Genomic DNA, 8,188 nt, shown 5'->3' with positions numbered 1-8,188 from the left:
AGCATGACGAATCCTTCTCTCCTAACTTTTGGGGAACCACTCGAAGACGGACACACAAGTTCGGGAATTCTGCAAAATAATTAAGGACAAGGTATTTGGAGTACATAGCTCAAATTTTCTAGAGCACCGTTTTTTAGAACCGGTGAACGGGTATGGCTGTAAATGCATCACGCTGATTGTTCAGTGGCTGTCATCAGCGTGATGCATTTTGATCCAGATCCGTTCAACGGTTTTAAAAAACGGTGCTCTAGAAAATTTGAGCTATGTACTCCAAATACCTTGTCCTTAACATGCGATGAAATATGGCACAAAAAAACAAATTTGGGAGTTATTGAAAACTTACCTTTGTTTCATCCAGAAAATCCAGACCGCTACATGCGCTTGAAACCGTTTACCGAGCCAATTTCCAGTTTGTTGTCGCTCCACTTGCGGGCGAAAGATTTTGTTTTTCTTTTTTACAAAATTGAAAGCTGCAAAGTTCAGTCGGTACAGATACCAATGCAAGCTACTATTTGGCAAACTGTCGAATTTAAGTGGCATACAGTGAAATACGCATGTGTAAGTGTGTTGCGCAAAAATTATCACAAACCGTTTGAGAAAAGGTCATTGTATATTGCCACCGTGCCTTCCGAGTTCTCACTATTATATTATTTGACCATTTTTGCACAATATGATAATCTGTTACAACTTGAAATGGGTTACATAAACCGTTTTTTATGGTCGAATGCTCTGAGTTTTATAGTTTCAACAGAAAAGCAACTGTTCGTGGTACAGTAACAGTATCAGATAAAAGAGACATACTGTGTGGACTGTAATACAAATTGTATTTCACTATGCGGGTTGTGAGTTTTATTGCCATTCGTGGCCACATACCAGTAGGAATCGGGGTTTTCAAACGATGTTGCAGATAAAATCGAAGCATTGGAAAAAAAAACTTGACATCAAAAATAACAGAGATGTGTTTTGTTAACGCCAGCTTTGAAGACTAAATTATTAGCAGAAAATGTATATGTGCAAGTTTCGCATTGATATTTAAATCAGAAAACTATTTTTTTTTTCTTATCGATTACTAAACATTAAATCATTTTTAAATAAAGGTTCATCTTTAACTGTCATGCTACAGTTTATTGTTTTGAAATTGTTTAATAAAGGGGGGAATGAGGTTCGGGAAAATCCACAAGGGGTGCACAGACTGAAAAAGGTTGAAAACCACTGTTGTAGAGCCACTTTCTTGCGAGAGGGTGACACTCCCGAATCTTTTGAGTTAATCATTTTTGAATCTTTCGGAATCTTTTTGAATCTTTCTGAATCAACAAAATTCCGACCAAAAAATATTGAAGCACTTTTGCTTCAGTGTTTGCGCGCAATCTGTCAAACACATTTCCGATCGTGTCGTCAAAACAAATTTGGTGCATGTCCGACCGGGTCGTTGTGGTAGGTTCGCCGCGTTCGTTTTTTGTTTTTTTCTAAAATTCATGCGAGATCCGTGAGATATCCGGTGTTTTTGTGTGATTGGCTGTGATTGGGCTTGTTTAGTATCCAGGAGCCAGATACCAATAGGTCACCAGAATCATTCTCGCAACGGGAACTAGAGCGAGAAACTTTCCGGCTACCGATTGTTGATCGGTTGTGGTTGCTTGGATCGAACGGACTGCGGAACCTGGAGTGCAAACATGAACCGAAATAGGACGGTTCGGATCCACTGCAGGTATCGTATATTATGTATTTCCTTAATCTATTTTTTTATCACCGTTGTCATTGAGTTTCCTTTTTCAAGGTCCTCGTCATCCTTTTCGCAGGCGGCTCCAGCTGCCGTTGCAAACAGTTTTGCATCGAGTATTCCGAGGTATTCAGCAGCGGCCGATGCTCAACCACCAGCTAGATACCTATACAACCAAATATCAAAGCACCAGGTAATACTAGGTAAAAAAAGCTTTTCTATTGACTAATGAATTTTACTTTTTCGTCATTCTACAGCATTCAACCGGATCCCTGCGTCCTTTCTTCGACACCAAAACGGCTAGAAAAGTGATCCTGGATCAATATTTTCTAATGACAGGTAAGGAAAGCCATTAAGGGGCCATGCACAAATTACGTCGTGCTTTAAGGGGGGGAGGTTGCAGAACGTAACGACCCATATAAACAATGGAAAGGTCCCATACAAAAAGTGTTTCATAGGAGGGGGGGGGGGGGGGGGCGGTTGAAGAAGGTCGATTTTTGCGTGACATAATTTGTGTATCACCCCTAAGAATCGCCCTCATTGAATAAAGGTGGAAATCAAAAAAAGATAAAGCAAATCATTCGATGTATTGATCTGCTTCTGATAAGCAAGTCTTACAGCAAATGATAGCACCTGCTTCAAAGGTAGAAAAAGGTTTAAAGGCTAAAATGATCATAGCTATATAGCGTTAAACGATTGTTTTATGTTTACCTTGAATTTGCTTCTCTGTTAAATATACTATGAGCACTTACACTTGCGAGCATCCATATATGATGTAGAGAGAGCAGGGGGAGTCATCGACGAGCCATGCTAAGAGCAGAAAAAAACACTACCTACATGGGGAAGAGTCAAAAATTGACCAAAACATGCTACATAATTTAAGGATGCTTCCTAACTGGGAGCTTTCTTTTTCAATTGATCTACGGGAACAAAACGCGACATTTAAATCAAGATTTCAATAATAATTGATAACTATGGACCTGACTAACTGATAATAAGCATGAATAAACCTGAATCGGTTTTAAAAATAATAGCAATAAAAGATAAATATATTCAAAAATGAATATTACCAGAAACTGAAGATTACGAAATTTGGAATAAAAACGTATTGCTTCTCAAAGCACACTGAAATAGACTTCAAATACTACCTCCTGATCCATCTTGCTCTCACATAAAATTATAATTGATTTAGGTATTTGTTCATAGGACGGTAATGAATTAATCCATCTCTGATTTATTTTTCTTTCGATTGCTAGGTGCTGCTAACCCAAGTAACCACGCTGCTCAAGCCGTAATACATGCATAAATACGGCGAATATAGGTCAAGCAATACTCTGTACTTTGCAATTGAAGTTGAATTAAAATAGACAAGGGCCGCAGTAGAATTGCAGTAGCTGCAATGTGACTATATTGGGTTCCCACTTTAATTCGAGTATAATTGTACATATGCTACCCGTCATAAGTAAAGACTCACAAAAAGTATTGCAACAATGTTGGATAACCCTGACTCACCTCGATTTTTCTAAAAGCAGAACACCTACCGCCATCAGAAAAGTTGTTGCTTTTGGGATTCTGAATAACTTTGCTAAAGACAGCATCTTTGTAAATCCTCGGGTTTTGGAAATATCCAGGTGAGTCAATGTGATGCAATATGGTTGCAATACTTTTTGTAAGTCTATACTTATGGCGGGTAGTGTATAGGATAATGCTTGCTTTATACTTACACCGTTTTTTGCATGCATTACGGCTTGAGCAGCGTGGTACTTGGGAAGCGGCGCTCGATTCGCTTACATGCTCAATGTTACATATCATCGTACCTTCAGTTTGAATAAGTTGAATGGTAGACCATGCTCTGCAGCTTGTATAGTGTGTCACATCTTGGGATTCGGGTTCAGAAGTACCGTAAACGCACCATATTTTGCGCACCTTGGGCCTAACTTTGCGCACTTTTCAAAAAATCATCCTAAAATATTGGTGGCTAACAATGTAAACTTTGTTTTCCCATAAATGACTAGCTAGTGATTGTGGGCATCTGTAAGATATTTGAAATCGGAAAAATTGGTTTTCACGGAGTAGTGTTCACAAAAAAGCGCAAAATGCGCAATGCTTGGAACTGCGCAATGTTTAGTAGGTACGTCCACGTTATGTTATGTGCGGAAGAGTCACTCTTGCAAGGTGATACGAACCATTCTTGGTGGGAAGCAAAGGGTTTTAGTCAAGTTTCGAAGCTAACGCATGATCAATACGAGAACACATTGTCGATGCCAATGAATCTTGACATTTTGACTGAAACTTATTTAGGATTCCCATCTACTCAGCATAGAAAATCAGGACATTTCATGTATTTTCACGAAAATGAGTAAAACTCATCGAATTTGTTAAGATGTTTTAACTAAAATTAGTCCAATATCAGGGCATGTCCTGCTAAATCAGGACAGGTGGTAACCCAAAACTTATTTTGATAAAGACTAGTACAATAAATACTAAAAAAATGTAGAAAAATTAAATGACGAAGAAGCGCCCATCTAGCGAATAGGATCGTGGGTTCAATTATTACCGGAGCATGTGGATTTATTTTCGCAATTTAAATCTCAAACTTATCAAACGCGTGTTTCGTTTCTGTTGTGTAGGGTAGGGCGGGGCAAGATGAGCACCCTAAGGATCACGTTGAGTTTATTGAAAGTTAACACAATTTTTCAAAGTACCTCTCAGTAGTTCTCTTCTATATCTTGTTTTCTATCACCCATAAACATGGGAGGGTTAAAAATTCACAATAAGGATGATTTATTTGACTAAACAAAAAAGATGTTTTATGGTCAGTTCGAACATGCTACGGGGCAAGACGAGCACCCCTACGGGGCAAGAAGAGCCCTTCATTAAAATCCCAATTTTTTAACAATAAATTGGTCATACACTGATTGATATAGTGAACCTTGTGTATAGCTATGGTATCACATTCTAAAATTATCATTTTTTTTCGATTATTGAAAAAAATGCGGTTTTATAATACTTTATACAAAATGACCCGAAAAACAATAAACGATTATTAGGTTGCTTATTTTTAGAAATTTACTCAATCAAATAGTTGCAGAGGTTACGGAAACCTATGTTCGGCACTATTGAGTGGATTACAATAATTTCAAAATATTTTCTATATTACCATCAGGGGTGCTCATCTTGCCCCACTATAGGTAAATAACTAAAATTGAATAAATTTTAATGTTTGTTTTTAGAAAATATTTTCTAATGTAAATTAAAATGCTTTGCAGTAAGCTAGTAATGTTGGCTGATAACTAGAATTATGGTAAAAATTTGATTCTGACATAAAAACCTTATTTTATTCTGATGATTTCTTATAAGAAAATGCTAAAATTCCATGCTATCGACTTATTTGACAATATTGTTTAATTCGTTCATTATGAAGTACCTTTTATCAGGTTTACAAACAGGATGAACATTATTCTAACGGATTATGAAGTCGCTTGGGCAAAATTCATCATAAAAGTAGTAAAACGGAGGGGTGCTCATCTTGCCCCGGGTGGCCATCTTGCCCCGTCCTACCCTACATGATTATGGTATGGCATAATAGATCAACATAACACAAAAAACTTTACTGTATTTTTTTTTATATCTACGTTAAATGACTGAAAACCTGATAATGATCTAACAAATTACATGAGCTTTACTGCCATGAATCGCATACTTGTCCCATTTGCATAGGAAATCCAGCAAAGATGGGACTGATATGCGATTCACGGCAGTTTACATACTAGAAAATCCTGTTTTCACACTTTCTACCGTAAACTTCTGGGTCAGTTTGCAACAGTGTATTTTTGATACCACATCATTCGTGCACGCCTGGTAAACTGCTTCAGAAGGATTACGTCCTGTCCTATTCAAAGCCTAGTTTAGAGGTTTCAACGCAAAACTTTTACGTCCTAGCCTGCAAAGCTATAACCAATTTGTAATTCTTTTTTTTTGCAGGCCCATTCATACAAACTTTTCTTTCTAATGGGTCTGCCACCCATTTGCCACCCATCATATCTGGTCAGTGGTACAATTTAGTTAAGTTCATTATTATACTGTAATTGTTATATTTGATTTGTATGTTCGTCTGATGTGTTAATAAAAAGTACTGTTGGGGGTGGGGAGTTTCTCTGAATACTTTAAAATATCCGAATTTACACCTGGGCCCTGGGGTCTTTGAATAAGGCGGTTAAAATCCATTGCTTTAGGCTTTTTGTTTACGAACTAACAATAATAAGAAAACAAGTAAGTATATTTTTGTAATTTGTTTTGACCGCTTCAATACACTAATCAGAACTTCAAACAACAAAGTAGGTTCACCATGTTGTAAGTTGCGAGGTGGCGCGGTGTTCAATTTTGATTTTAAATATGTTTTCTGAAAACTGTTTAAAAAGTTTCAATGATTCCTACCTGTTATCAGGTGTTTATATGTTACGAAGTGATGATTTTTTCAGATCTTGCCGCGTAGAACGTTCACCGAATCCTCTGAAGTTGTTTGCACAGCTCATCTACATTTAAAATAAATTGACTAACTTTATAGGTATTCTTCATATTCAACAGATCTTACCATATAGAAGGTTCACCAAGTCCTCCGAAGTTGTTCGGTGAAGCACAGCTCATCTACGTTTGAAATAGATTGACTCACTTCAAAAGTATTCTTCATATTCAATAGATCTTGCCATGTAGATCTTGCCATATACAGGGTTCACCAAGTCCTCCGAAGTTTTTTGGTGACAGCTCATCTACGTTTGAAATAGATTGACTCACTTCATAAGTATTCTTCATATTCAACAGATCTTGCCATGTGGAAGGTTCACCAAGTCCTCTGAAGGTGTTTGGTGACGCACAACTCATCTACGTTTAAAATAAATTACCTCACATCATAAGTATTCTTCATATTCAACAGATCTTGCCATGTGGAAGGTTCACCAAGTCCTCTGAAGGTGTTTGGTGACGCACAACTCATCTACGTTTAAAATAAATTACCTCACTTTATAGGTATTCTTCATGTTCAACAGATCTTGCCATGTAGAAGGTTCACCAAGTCCTCTGAAGGTGTTTGGTGACGCACAACTCATCTACGTTTAAAATAAATTACCTCACTTTATAGGTATTCTTTATGTTCAACAGATCTTGCCATGTAGAAGGTTCACCAAGTCCTCTGAAGGTGTTTGGTGACGCACAACTCATCTACGTTTGAAATAGATTGACTCCGTTCATAGATGTTCTTCATGTTCAACAGATCTTGTCATATAGATGGTTCACCAAGTCCTCCGAAGTTGTTTAGGGACGCACAGCTCATCTACGTTTAAAATAAATTACTTTAATTCATAAGTATTATTCATATTCAACAGATCTTGCCATGTAGAAGGTTCACCAAGTCCTCTGAAGGTGTTTGGTGACGCACAACTCATCTACGTTTAAAATAAATTACCTCACTTTATAGGTATTCTTCATGTTCAACAGATCTTGCCATGTAGAAGGTTCACCAAGTCCTCTGAAGGTGTTTGGTGACGCACAACTCATCTACGTTTGAAATAGATTGACTCCGTTCATAGATATTCTTCATATTCAACAGATCTTGTCATATAGATGGTTCACCAAGTCCTCCGAAGTTGTTTAGGGACGCACAGCTCATCTACGTTTAAAATAAATTACTTTAATTCATAAGTATTCTTCATATTCAACAGATTTTGCCGTATAGAAGGTTCACCAAGTCCTCTGAAGGTGTTTGATGACACACAGCTCATCTACGTTTGAAATAGATTGACTCACTTCATAAGTATTCTTCATATTCAGCAGATCTTGTCATATAGAAGGTTCACCAAGTCCTCTGGAGGTGTTTGGTGACGCACAACTCATCTACGTTTAAAATAAATTACCTCACATCATAAGTATTCTTCAAATTCAATAGATCTTGCCATGTAGAAGGTTCACCAAGTCCTCTGAAGGTGTTTGGTGACGCACAGCTCATCTACGTTTGAAATAGATTGACTCACTTCATAGATATTCTTCATATTCAACAGATCTTGCCATGAAGAAGGTTCACCAAGTCCTCTGAAGGTGTTTGGTGACGCACAACTCACCTACGTTTAAAATAAATTACCTCACTTTATAGGTATTCTTCATGTTCAACAGATCTTGCCATGTAGAAGGTTCACCAAGTCCTCTGAAGGTGTTTGGTGACGCACAACTCATCTACGTTTAAAATAAATTTCCTCACCTCATAAGTATTCTTCAAATTCAATAGATCTTGCCATGTAGAAGGTTCACCAAGTCCTCTGAAGGTGTTTGGTGACGCACAACTCATCTACGTTTAAAATAAATTACCTCACTTTATAGGTATTCTTTATGTTCTACAGATCTTGCCATGTAGAAGGTTCACCAAGTCCTCTGAAGGTGTTTGGTGACGCACAACTCATCTACGTTTAATAAATTACC

This window comes from Aedes albopictus, chromosome 1 (genome assembly GCF_035046485.1).
Source record: "Aedes albopictus strain Foshan chromosome 1, AalbF5, whole genome shotgun sequence".
In the NCBI taxonomy this organism is placed as follows: domain Eukaryota; kingdom Metazoa; phylum Arthropoda; class Insecta; order Diptera; family Culicidae; genus Aedes; species Aedes albopictus.
The sequence above is the reverse complement of the archived record's forward strand: the minus strand, read 5'-3'. Positions refer to the sequence as shown.